Source organism: Balaenoptera acutorostrata, chromosome 8 (genome assembly GCF_949987535.1).
Source record: "Balaenoptera acutorostrata chromosome 8, mBalAcu1.1, whole genome shotgun sequence".
In the NCBI taxonomy this organism is placed as follows: domain Eukaryota; kingdom Metazoa; phylum Chordata; class Mammalia; order Artiodactyla; family Balaenopteridae; genus Balaenoptera; species Balaenoptera acutorostrata.
The window spans coordinates 18,790,216-18,803,697 of NC_080071.1; the positions used below are offsets into that span (position 1 = coordinate 18,790,216).

At 39.2% G+C, this 13,482-nt stretch overlaps 1 protein-coding gene across 5 annotated transcripts in view; it reads left to right on the forward strand.

Moving 5' to 3' along the window:
- Positions 1-13,482, forward strand: part of GPD2 (glycerol-3-phosphate dehydrogenase 2) — a 138,768-nt gene that overhangs the window by 88,776 nt on the left and 36,510 nt on the right. The gene's annotated exons all lie outside the window — the stretch shown is intronic.

Sequence of the window (13,482 nt, forward strand, 5' to 3'; positions counted from 1 at the left end):
GTGGGAGACTGATGGTGGGTCTGAGCAGGGAAGCAGTTTTCTCAGTGAAGTGATGCTCCGTGGAGGCAAGTGCATGGCAGCATTTTGGGGATTCTTTGGCAGAAGGGGGAATCTACGGGGGATACTAGGCATCTCCTTGAAATGGAGAGAGAGAGGGGCCAGTACTTGAAGGAAGAGCTAGGCAGAATGTCAGAGCTCTAGTCAAGCAAGCTGAGATGAGAGCAGAGTTCAAGTCTAAGTAGGAACATAGAGTGCAAGTCCAATATTGGGCAGGGACTCTAATGCTTGGTGTATATGGCAGGAGAGACTGCAGCCTGGTAAACACCAGGGATTCCCTTGTCTAGGGATTCCCTGGAGGCAGGTAACAGTTTGTGGGCAGATTCTAATTCTGGAGGGCTGGGACTCCTCGTATATTGTCACGTGCCATCAGGATTCACTCAGGGACTACTTAGGGCTGAGCCTACAAGTTGAAGGTTGTCAGTAATTACAGCTGGGTGAGTGTATCTTGACCGTCTCAGATAGAAACTAGTATGATCTTTCTTTGACAGTAACCACTGACTAGCATTTCCAGGAAGACTTTGAGAATTGCTGGGTATATGGGAAAGAAACTCTGCTCGCTGGAGCGTGGTATTGTTTTTACTTTTCATTTTAAAACAAAAGTGAAAACATTACTAATAGTTATGGTGTGTCCCAGCCTTGTATTTAAGAGTTGAAAGTAAAACGAATAAATGTATTTTCAATTTGGTGTGGCATTGTGTAGCATATAACTTTATTTTTTTATAAGAAATTATTAGAAATGTGAGGGTGTGGTTAGTTTTTGTTCGTTTGTTTTTAGTTAGTTTTTTACATTTGAGTCTTGCTGCATGTTACCATGCTCCAGAATTTCAGAGACAAAAGGAAAATTTTTTGACGTTCATTGAAACCTTTTCGGTGAAAAATTTGTTTTAATGGTACTATTTAATTTTAATTTATGTAAGAGTTTATCAGAAATGAGTCTATAGCCTATTTATTGAATCTTTTCTTGTTTAAACTCTTAAATATTTATTGTGCAGATTTCAATCAAACTGTGTAGAATATTGGAAATGTCTTTCTCAAGTACAGGAGCATTGATTAGCTCTATTGTCAATTTATTTTCCCCCAGAGAGGGAGTTCTGAACAACCACGTTTTATTGGTGTGGAAAGTTTGACAACACGTGTCAGGGTAAAGGAAACTTCACATGAACCAGATTAACTATAGATTTGTCATTGGGAGCCCCATAAGCATAATGGTGATGGTGGCAGCAAAAATAATCCTCCTTTCCTTCCCTCCATCCTTCCTCCCTGCTTCTTTCCTTCCTCTTTCCCATTTTAAAGCTTTAATTCCCTGCCCCCAGCTTTATTTAGGTATAATTGAAAAATAAAGTTGTAAGATATTTAAAAGTATATAATGTGATGATTTGATATACATATACATTGTGAAAGGATTCCCTTCATTGATATATAAAATTTTAAGTTTTTATCATCAAAGCTTGCAAACATACATGAAGGAAAGTAGGATTTTGAACTGATGTGTACCATCTCCAGCTGTCACAATTATCAACTCACGGGTACTCTTATTTTATCTATTCCCTCCCTCCCTCCCTCCCTCTCTTTCCCTCCACTCTCTCTTTTTTTTTTTTCTCCTAGAGCAGAGGTCAAATCCCTACCTGCCTCTTATTTTGTATGTGAGAATGGTTTTTATATTTTTAAATGGTTAAATTTTGTGGCACGAAATTACATAAAATTTAAATTTCAGTGTCTGTAAAATAGAGTTTTATTGGAACACAGCCATGCTAATTCATTTAGGTATTGCCAACAGCAGAGTTGAGTAGGTCAATAGAGATCGAATGGCCTTTACAGAAAAAATGTGCTATCCCCACACCTAGAACATTTTAAAGCATATTTAACCGATAAGGATTATTCTTTATTTTTTAATAATTTAAAGCTACCGTGCCATTATTATACCCAACTAAATTAAAGAGAATTTTCAATGTCATCTAATACACTGTCCATATTCAAATTTTATGAGTTGCAGATTGGCCAGCCAGAAGTTGAAGTATCATTGAAGGTTAGAGCAATGAAACAAAACTTCGTTATGCGTGTGTCAGGAAATGGGTTGTTTTCTTTTCCTTAGAAATGAACATTTTCAAATTAGATAATAGAATGCAGTTATCTATTTTCTAGTCTTTTGAACAGTATGAACAGTCATACTGAGTCATCAGTAAGTTACAACTCAAGCTACTTTCTCAAAGTAGAAGATCTTTTTTTCTTACTATGTCTAGTCTTTTTTTTCTCGGTTGTGTTCATCTTTCCAGAAGAACAAATCTGTTGGCTTTAAAAATATGGCTAGAGCATCTGGCGTAGTATTTGATGTGTGTGGTTGCAATATTGACATAATTTCATTGATAACTACATTGTGTATAAACTTTCTGTTTTTTTTATCTTGGCGATGTCAGATATTCTACTAGCTGTTCGCAGGTAGGTAGTGACATTAAAGGAAGAGCCCTATTAAGCTGGTTCTCACAGTATTTGCACCTCAGTCTTCTGCCTCATCATGTGATCTTGGCTGTAAGGATTCACAGTATCTATTTTTTCACTTCTCTCAGGGTGATAAGGCTCTGCTAAATTGATGGGCACTAGCTGAGTGCACAGACTATTGAATTATAAATTGATTACTTTAGACAACAAATGTTTTAGCACCTTCCTACATGCCTGGCACTATTGTCCTTCCTGGAGGTAAATCGGTGGTGGTGATGGTTGCGGTGGGTAGAACTAAGTCCCTGCCCTTAATTTATTAATTCCTGGGAGAAACAAAACATCCATGTGGCTCACATGAGTCATCCATGACTCATGATTGCTGTTACAAAAGAAAAAATTTCCAGCAGGGCAAACCTATTTAAATGACCAAATTAAGATGAGGATTTTGCTTATTTAGTACGTAGCAAGTTCAAGCAAAAGCAATTGGATATTTTTTACTATAGTTTGAAACAATATCTGTTAAAGGTCTATTTGTCAAATGAGTCTGAAGGTTTTGTTTTTGTAGTTACAAAGAGAATTAAATTCTTACTTTTCTTCCTGTTTTGGAGTTCAAGCCCCAAATTAAGTTTCTAAATAAACATTGAATCTGGGTTGCTCAGAGGTATTATCCTGAAAACTGAGGAACGCTTATGATTTGGATAGCAAGTAAAAGACTATCTCAGACGAAAGGAGAGAGGGAAGGTAAACTTAGTAGAAGGAAATCTTTGTTGACAATAATAGCTTCATTCTCACAGTGCTTCCCAGTTTACAAATGCTTCCCTGTATGCTCTAACCTGACCATTTCAGTGGCAAAGAAGTTGGTGTCAACTCTGCTTTGCAGGTGAAGAAACAGCCTCTGATGGGTAAAGGGATATGTCCAGCGTCAAGTCAGTCTGTGACTTGCTGTGTCCTGGACTCAGGTGTTCTGAGTCTCCAGGCCCAGTGCTCTCCCTGGGCTGAGAGGCTGCTTTTCTTGTTCATGTGATAGTACACATTCTTTTCAATCAGGACATTGGGCTCTGGTCAGACTGATGTGATAACAACTTGATAAGGTGTAGAATCTTCCCGTGATTAGAGACAGAAATCTGATACGATACAGGACTCACTTGCAACAGATAAAGCTTCTCAAAAGGTTGCTTCCAGTTAGAATTCCCCAGCTGGCCCTTAGGACTCGGTTCCATGTTATTTATTATGTAGCTCACACTCGGAATCACCCCCTGGGGCAGGTGGAGCCGGTCCAGTGGGTCTGTAAAGAGTTGTGTGCATGTACTCACACACAAATGAGGAGACGGGGCCTGGGAGATGGTTCCAGGTAAGTGAAAGGAATCGCTCGCTTTTGCCAGTCCTTTTATGAGAGGTCGACTGTTTCCCATTGAAGGCTTTCTTTTCCTTCGTTATAGAATTCGACTCTCAGTTGGCTTATTTGACATTTGGGGATGGCAGCTTATAAAATTGGTAGAGCTGGAAGGAACCAGAGAGCTCATGACGTTCCACTCTGTAGCTCCAGCAGTGAGGAAACTGAAGCACAGGGCTTGGGACTGGCCCAGCTTTTTAGTCACAGGCAAAAGAAAAATAAATTGGGCTGACTTAAGGAGAAAAAACCTTTCTGAGGGGACCTGAACAACAGGCAGTGATGCTAGGAAAGCTGCTGAAGATATAAATAATTGCAGCATCCAAAGCTGCAGGCGCAATCCTATCCCAGAACCGGTGCACCAAAGACGTTAACGCTGATTACCGCCCCTCGTGTCTCGGTCAGCCATCGCCGTTGGCATCTCTGTCCCCATTCCCCTAGTACGGGATGGTGCTGCCTCCGCCTTTGAATTCTCCGTGTCCGGTTCTCTGGGTCACTAGCTCTAGATTGAAGTCTGTGTGGGGAGCATCCGATTGGCGGAGTGGGGTTAGAGGTCCGTGGGCGGGGGACGGGTAGACTCTACCTCTTGCGAGGCTTCTCTGATGGGGAGAAGGGGGGGATGCTGGGAAGCAAAAACAAACCAACAAAACCCAGACAGTTATTTGTTACAGAAACACATCCGGTTAGTGGCTCTCTGAGGCATTAGAACTTGGATCTTTTGACTTTTCTCAGTTTATAGCAAGTGTTGATTTCCTTGGTAGAAACTGGCAGAGGCTCCCCATTTTTAAAAGAAAATGAAGTCCTCTGGATGAAGACTTGGTGATTCTGATATTTCCAAACACTCTGTTATCCTGTCAACGCTGTTTTTCTTCTGGATTGAAAATCACTCCCCTGTCTTCCTATCCTTGGTGGCACACAGAAAAGAATACCTTGCGCATCAGTGGTAAAACGTAAAGAGAGAAAGAAAGAGAAACAAAAAAGAGTAGGCAGTGTTCAGGAAGTGCAGAGATTAGAGATTAGTTGTCAACACGTTTCAGGAAAAGCTTGCCAGATTGATGAGCAAGAAACCATTTAGAACTAGAAAATATACAGAGCTTTCTTTTTGTTTTTATTTGTTAAGTATTTTGGGCAGTAGTGATATCTTCTAATTAAGGTACAAAGTGGTCTTGACTTTTCAGTACATTTTTTAACCTTTTAATAATCATAGTTAATGTTTATTGAGAACTATGATGTCAGAACAGACATTCCCTATCTCACTCCTCGACCTCTGTCAATCCCATTGTCATTCCCCCTGTATAGATGAGTGACTAGCACCTTAGATGAAGCAACTAGCGTGAGGTTTCACGGTTGGTTGAGATGAGGCTTGAACTTAAGTCCACACTCCTATGAACAAAGCCTTGCAGATCTTCCTGTAACATAAGAGAGAAAGAGAGGTATGTCTGGAGCACTATGCTTGGTGATATTTTAGGAAAACTGCAGAGGGAAGAGAAAGGAAAAGTGCTCAGAAATGGAGAGACTTTTTGGAACTTGCGACCTTTCCAAGTTGGACTGTAAACTTGCTCTTGTTCTCAGAGTCCTGGGGTAGCTGAGCTAATCCGTTTCGATCTGCACCCCACAGTGATACTTAGCTCACTGACTGGCACATAGTAGGTGTTCAGTAAATATAATTGTTAAAGAAATAAATCTCAAGCATCCTCAGGTCAGTTATCTTGGGTTAAGATGCCATGCATTCCAGACGGCTGCTCTCAGTAAAGAAAGACCCTTACCCTCAAAGGTGCTTATCAGTGACTTTGGTGCATCTCACAAACAACTAAGGAGGATGACCTGTGGCTTTAGGCCACATAAATGTATGGTCTGTAAAGAGTCTCTATAGTGTGTCACGCTTCCTGACTTTTCAACTTCATTTCAACTAATTTTTGTCTCATTGCTCCTTTTTCCTTTTTCTTCCTTAAAAGTATAAAAACCTATTATTGACTTGTACTAGAGAGAGAATTAATTGTTCTGCATGGGAGGGGAGGGGGTCTTTACCGTAAACTGATGTATAGACATTTTTGCACAGATGAGAGAAAATGAATACCCAAAGCATTCTGTTGTTTGAAGTTTAAATGTGGTTTTATTTTCATTCAAATCTAGCTAGGTTCCTAAGTATCTGAGAAGTAGAAAACTTACTCTTCATTAGATTTATTTAAAACTTTTTCAAGAAAGGAAAGCCCTGAGGGTATAGAAACTTTTATGTACTTAAATATGTCATGTTAAGGCACTTCACAGTGTTTCGTTTACACGGGGCCAGAGACCACAGATCCACGCTGATTGCTAATTATTCAGGTTGTAAATAGCTTATTCAAAAACTTAGGGGGAGACAAAAGAAAGATGAAGGAACAAAAGGCCTGCGATAATGAAAAGGATATTGTGAAGAGAAGGGCTGGGCAGAATTATGATGCAGGTCACATTCTGTGCCTGTATTTAATTGTACCTTTGTATTTAATAATAAAAATGATTACATGCTCAGGGCTAACAGGTGTCCCTTCCTGAGAACTGTAGTATGGATAAGTGACAGCAAATTACTCCAATTCATAAACTTTGAATATTATGCTTTTGAGTTTCACCAGTCTATACTAGAAGACATTTCCTGCAAAAATGTACATCAGCCCAGGAAGATTTCTAAACCTAATTTTTGATAAGTATTGATATATATAAACTGTAGGTGACTGCTTTAAAGTATGAATGACAAAAAATCACTTTGCAGACACTGTTTAATCAAATGTAGCTGTGCTAATACCATAGTCACATTTCTGATAGTTTATGCTTCATATAAGCTTTGGCTATAACGGCACATTAGCAGTGATTAAAGTTTATAGGTGGTGGTCTTGCTATTAGGACTTAACCTTCCCTGCATTTCTCTACTTCTTGCTTATCTTGACCACTTTTTCGAACTGCCCCGCCTTCCCTAACCCCCCAGGTTGTTGCTCTCCCTGCCCCCTATTTTCCCTTCTGTTGCCGTTATTGCAATTTGTAATTGTCTTTAATTTGTTTTACTTGACTTTACCTGTCTTCCCCATTAGAATGTGGTTCCACAGAGCAGAGACCAGGGTTAGCTTATTTTCCCTACTCAGTGGATCCCTAATGCCTATCATCATGCCTGGCTCATGATATGTCCTCAATCAATATTTGTTAAAGGGATATGCCACTTGCTGTTCTGATCATACATCAAGCCCTTGCTTGCTTTAACTTGATCACTAGCCTTTTTCTTTCGCTTGTACTTTGACCAAAAAGTTTGTGGTAGGAGACATCCTGTTTCTATTGTCCGCTGGGTAGCTAGGTAGAGAGACCATAGTCCCTTGGTTCAGTGGAAACCACAGCTATAGTGGGGGTAGGGTTAGGGGTTAGGAGCTGTTCCTAGCATCTCTAAGACCTGAGCACATTTCCCATATTTGAACAATCTCTGACCTGTGATTGTGTTGTATAATCATGTTCATTCATTTATTCATGCATTCATCAAATATCTGAATGTCTACCAGGTAGCAAATGCTATGTTAGGCACTGGTAAAGCAAAATTGAATAAGATGCCCTCTATCTTCTAGGAACATATTATTAGAATCAAGGTGCCCTAGGCCTGAAACTATGTCTGTTTGGGTGTCTGTTGTAAATCCAGCTCCTAGCATACCCCCTGGCACATTTAAAAGCATGTAGTACATATTTGCTCAATAAATGAGTGAGTGTTGAATGCAGTTATTTAGAAAATATTTTGTGCTGTAATAAGGATATGTACATAGTGCCATAGAAGCACAGAGGAGAGAAGGCTGTTGTGTCTGAGAGGAGTCAGGGAAGGTTTCATGGAAGAAAGATGAACATTTGAATAGTTTACCAGGAAGGGTAAGATGTTCCATGGAGTAGGGATACCATGAGCGAAAAGTCAGAGGTGTGAAAGAGCTGAGTTTTATTCGAGGATGAACGCTTTGGTCAGCCTGGAGATTTAGGGTGAATGTAGGGGGTGGTGGGCATTGAGGCTGTTATTAATTTCCTTATTCAGGTACCCTATGCACTAACTAGCTCTTGTGCCACAATTTAATCACCTACCACCATCTATTTATAGCATTTCTATAGGAAAATTAATTGTGTTCTAAATAGCCATCTTAGAATGCAGTCTCGAAGATAGAACCTTTTTTTAAGCTGGGAGTGATGTTATTAGAAAATTGGCTACATTGCCTGTATAAGTTATCTGTTGCCACAATTCCGCATAACAACCATAAAACCTAAGCAGCATGAAAACAATTAGGATTTATTGCTCATGCACTGGAGTGTTCATCTAGGTGGTTCTTCTGATCTTGTCTGGGGTTGGCTCATCAATTCTTCTGGTCTCCGCTGAACTTGGACTCATGTTTGGAGGTTCAGCAGAGACTCACTGTCTGTCAGCTGATGTAGGATGGCCTGGGCTGGGATGACCGGGGCAATTCACCACAGGCCTCTCATTGTCCTGGTACCAGCAGGCTAGCCTGGGCATGTCATTTTCATGGCACTGGCAGAGCCTCCTTTTAAAATCACATCTACTAACATTCCCTTGACCAAAACAATTTCACATGGCTGGGTCCAGAGGCAAAGTGGGAACCTACACTGTGAAGACTCTTGGCAATGGGCATGGATACAGGGAGGGGTGAAGAACTGGGACAATTTTTTGCAGTATAGTATGTGGCTCATAAAAGCTAATCAAATCAAGATTTCATTATAATTCTAGATCTAATGGAAGAATATTATTTCTCATTTTATTTTTCTGATTTCCTTTACAAAGCACCTACCTTTTGGTCTTCATTAATCCCAATCTTTTTTTAAACATGCTGGGCCAAAGTCAGAGAAATCAGAAATGAGGAAAAGATTGCAAGTGAAATCTTGAAAGACAGAGGTAGCTATTGAAGAGTAGCCATTACATGCATTGTATAATTTCAGAGGCTCCCAGCCAGCTCCTGTCCGTTTATAGGACACTGAAACCCAGAGGAATGCAGTGCATCACTTACATTCTTCCAACCAGGTTAGTGACTCACTCAAAACTTATGACCCAATCATCCCAAGCCCAGAGCTGTGTCTTGTAAGGTACATTCTCCCTAAACTGTTTCATGCGTCTCCCTGATCCCTTCCACTCCCCACACAAATAATTGTTTCTATAAATAAGTTAGTTTTAGGGGAAATGGCATTCTGTTATAATTTACATGAAAAGTATGTTCTCATTTGACTTTTCCTTTTCAAGCTTACTCATCGTATGTGCTTAAACCAGAATTTAGTAATCTCCTTACACAAAGACACATACACACACACACACACACCCCTATTTTGCTCTGCCTCTACCTGCACTCTTCCCATGAGAAAGGAAAATTTTAAATATAATGGTTATATTAAATCAGCTTGAGTTTCGTGTGTTAGCCTTTGAATTACCTTTGCCAGACTGTTAAGAAGCTTCAGAGAGGTCATTGTGTCACTCAGTGTCAGTCAGAGACAATAAAGCATGCCCTGTGAATTTTGTGAGAAATGGGATTAAAGCTTTAGGGAGGTATTCTTTCACAGTAGCATCCTTTTTCCCTCTGCTAGAAGTAACCACGTGATTGCATAAGACCCAGGTCAGGGCTCAGGGAGGTGGAAGGAAATACTCTCAGCATTTCCACAGTGGCAGTTTTTTATTGATGATAAAGTTATGGACGGTGTTATTTTAATTAAGAACTAATTTTTTGCTAACAAACTTTCTATATGGTTTCTGGGTCCATAGATTGGTCTGTGGCTATCTATGTAAATGGCCATTTAACAGTAGGCTGTATTAAAAGAAGATTGTATGTAGGATTTCAGAGCATCATGGAATTTTAGATCTGAAGGACCAGGAAAATGCCAGCTAATTTGTTACATAGGGTTCTTTCATATTTACTCATTCTTATAACTTTTTTTTTATACATTCAATGATTGTTTCTCTTTTTTTCAGCTATTTTGCATGTTAACTTTTGCCAAACTTTGAAACCCTCTGAGGAGAACTATATTGCTCTGTCTCCAAAATATTTATATTTGAGGCCTATCTTATAGAAAATTACATCTTAAAATGTTTTTCACTTAAAATATCTCTCACCATCCTGGGTGCAAGGCCATTGCGGACTAAGGCAAAATCCTTCTCTGCCACTACTGACCTTCATCTCTTTGGTGGGTAGATTTTATATTTTGTTTTTCTAAACAAGGGAAAACAGTTATAGTTCCACCTCCTATGTGCTTCCTCTCGTCTGAGTTGTAAGTTCAGTACGTGCACATATGTAAGATTTCAAGTGCAAAAGGAGAACAGAGTAGGAAACAGATTTTCACAGTCCCCGTCTGGGTCCTTGCATAAGTGCCAACGTAAAGCTATTCACCGATCAGTGAATAGTATCATGTTGCCTGGCTCTAAGGCATTTGAAAATCCAAACTTAATAAGCAGATCAATTGGGTGGGGGAGTTGAGATTATTGTTTGGCATTCCAATGACATGCAGTGTTGTCAAAACCTTTTTACTCCAGAAATAAAATTACAGGAGGCATATAGATACCTTTCAAAATGTCAGGAAAGGGAGTTGGGGGGGATTTAGTTAAGAATAGTGAAAATATACCACTTATCACAGGAAGCATACACTGCGAGCATCTGGGTATCTCAGGGTAAAGGGTGAATTTAATGTGGGTTGGGGAGGGGGAGGTCTGCCCTGAATCCAAGCAGGTAAATGAATTAAGCTGAATGTCTGCAAAGAGGGGACTTCTGGGTAGAGGTGTGAGCTCCTGGGCCGAGAGAAGTCAAACTACTTAACTCCTCAATTTTTAGGAGCTTATAATAACTGTGTTTGTATTCCCCTTCAGAGCAAAGGGCAACTTGAGGGTTAAGTCTTGAGGGAATCATTCATATCCATTTCTCTTTCTGTCCCACTTATTCAACTTATATATAAGGGCTAACTTGGGTTTAAGTTAAGATTTTACACATTTCTGGGCTTTCCCTGCTCCCTTCAAATTTATTGCCACCAACTTACTGATGTCTGAAATTTTGTTTTAACTTGAGACAAAGCATTCCATTCTATAGTTAGAGATAATACTATAAATCTATAAGGACTATAAAATTTTATATAATTATATAAGATTTCTATAAATCTAGAAGACTATAAATCTAAGACTATAAATAAACCTGTTTATTTAACACATGGAATGGAATTTGGCTAAACTTAACACTTACTGGGTGCCTGTTCTGTGCTTGGTACTAATGAGGAAAAGAAAAGATGAACAAGTAAGACCCTGTCTTCCCATGACTGGGCTGAGGAGACATGGAAATCATATACACAGTAATTACAGTGGGATACTACTTCCAGGAGAACCGAGATCTCCCTGTATCTTTCTCACCACTGGGTTCCTTGCATTTTTTACAGTGCCTGACTCATAACCAAGACTTATTATTTTTTTTTAAGTCGATGGATACAGGGATGACTGGTATCATAAAGACTATAAAAATGGTTTGTACAAGGTACAGTGTTGATGCAGAAGGTGGAATGAATGACTTGGCCTTGGAGGGATGCAACACAGATAAGGAGAGTCTTCATGGGAGGTATTGAATCAGCTCATGAGAGAGGAATAGGAGCTGTCCAGAGCTTCCAGAATGGCTTTCCAGCCAAAAGAATTAGTGTGGACAAAGGCAAGAAGGTGTGAAGTGACATGGACGTTCAGGGAGTTGTAAATAATTTGACAACCCTCTATAGTAGAATAAAGGCAGTAGAAGAATTTTGGCAGGTGAGGGCCTTCATAAATAAGTAACATTTTTGATTCGAGTCAAGGCAGATGCTGCTAGGTATCTGGGTGGGCATGCAAAATAAGGACCAAGGGAACTTGTTTCCACCTCACACTTTTAACTGAGGTTTATCTTGTTTACCTTCGAAAGGATTGGGATTTGGAAGCTAATTAGGGAGGTATATCTTAGTACAGAAACAGTCGAGCTTGATGAACTATACCAATACTGCTCCAATGAGATTTTATAATTTAGAAAGGTATTAAAAGAAAGATTTTGTATTTTCAAAAGTTAGAGTTTCATTACCAGATGATCATGTAAATAGATAATGCCACTTTACAAAGGGATCTGTCATTTAATAAGTGGGCTTTCTGCCTGGTTCCTTTGAACAGTGACATCATATAGGATTTAAAATAGTTGATTTTCACGTAACTTTCCAGAGAACCGTCCTGTGTGTAAATCAAGGCGCACTTGGATGGGTGAGAGTTTCCCTACCATAGGAACGTGACTTGGATTTCTTGTACTACCCGTAGGGTGTTTCATTATTATGTACATAAATTCACTAGAAAGATTGGGTGGGATGAGTACTTCCTTCAGTTTAGACGTGTAATCGCTTTAGTTTAAAGAGAAGATCTATAATGGAGTTTTTATTTTGTTTCTTTGGACTGTTTGTGAAGCATATTCCAATATTAAATGAGCTGTACGTGAATAAAAGTGAGTTTCTTAAACTTAACTTTAAATGTACCTACTGACTATTAGCATCTTTAGGGTTGTGCTGAGTTGAAATTTATAGAAATGCTACCCTTCTTTCTTCCCACTTATAGTTCAGCTGCTGCTGCTGTTGTTTTCTTCTACTTTCATTCTATTAATTTTTGGATGAAATAACTCCTTATTTTGCATGTTGAGTTTTAACGTACGTTCTCCACTTGATAGAGGCTTTAATTTTGAGGGAAAGGTTCTTGGCTGATTGTGTTAGTTTAGCGGTTCTAGAATAAGATGTTTGTGGGGAGGGGCGGCAGAACCCTGTCATTGATTCTCTCTTTATAACTGTGCCCTTTTAGCTGGAACCGATTACCTGTGTAGTGCTTCTGGCCCTGTGCAGACTGAATCACAAGGAAGAAACTTTACATAAAACATTTATACTAAATGTTTGGTATGCTGGCAACATAAACCAACAACAATATCCATTATAAATTCATCCCTTTATCAGTATTATCTTGATAGAACTGATCCCAATGTGTGGGAATTTGAACGCTGCTTCAATACATCTAGCCCTGGGTAATTAATTATTCAGGGCACAGAGAACCTGGCCCCTGTGCTGTAGAGTAATTCTTCCTGGTCAGCGTTAACTCCACTGGCAATAATAAATAGAAAAAGTCTCTAGTGATGCCAGTATTTTAAAGTGATTAATCATCTTTCCCCCCTTCGCCTCCCCCTTAGTTTTCTTTAACTAGGATTTTTCAGCAATAAATCTTTAACAATACAGGTAGGAATTGTTCTGTAATTAAATTTTGCCCTGCTTAATTTCTTACCTTTTATGTACGATTAAAAAAAGTGTTACATTTTAAGGGGCTCTGATCAAAATTCAAACCAAGAAAAATCCTTTTATAGAATACCGAGAGATTCTCTATGGAAGATTAAGCTCTTGATTTTGAATATTAGATGGAGCACATGGTCATAAACATTGTTCATCAGCACCACTTGGGGTATCAAATATTCTGAAGTTTTGAATTGCTTCACTTTCTTGCATACGGGTTGTCTGTATTAGGAAAAGTCTGACATATACATATGTTCCCAAACTGAGAGAATACTTACTTATTTCTTAACTTTCAAATAATT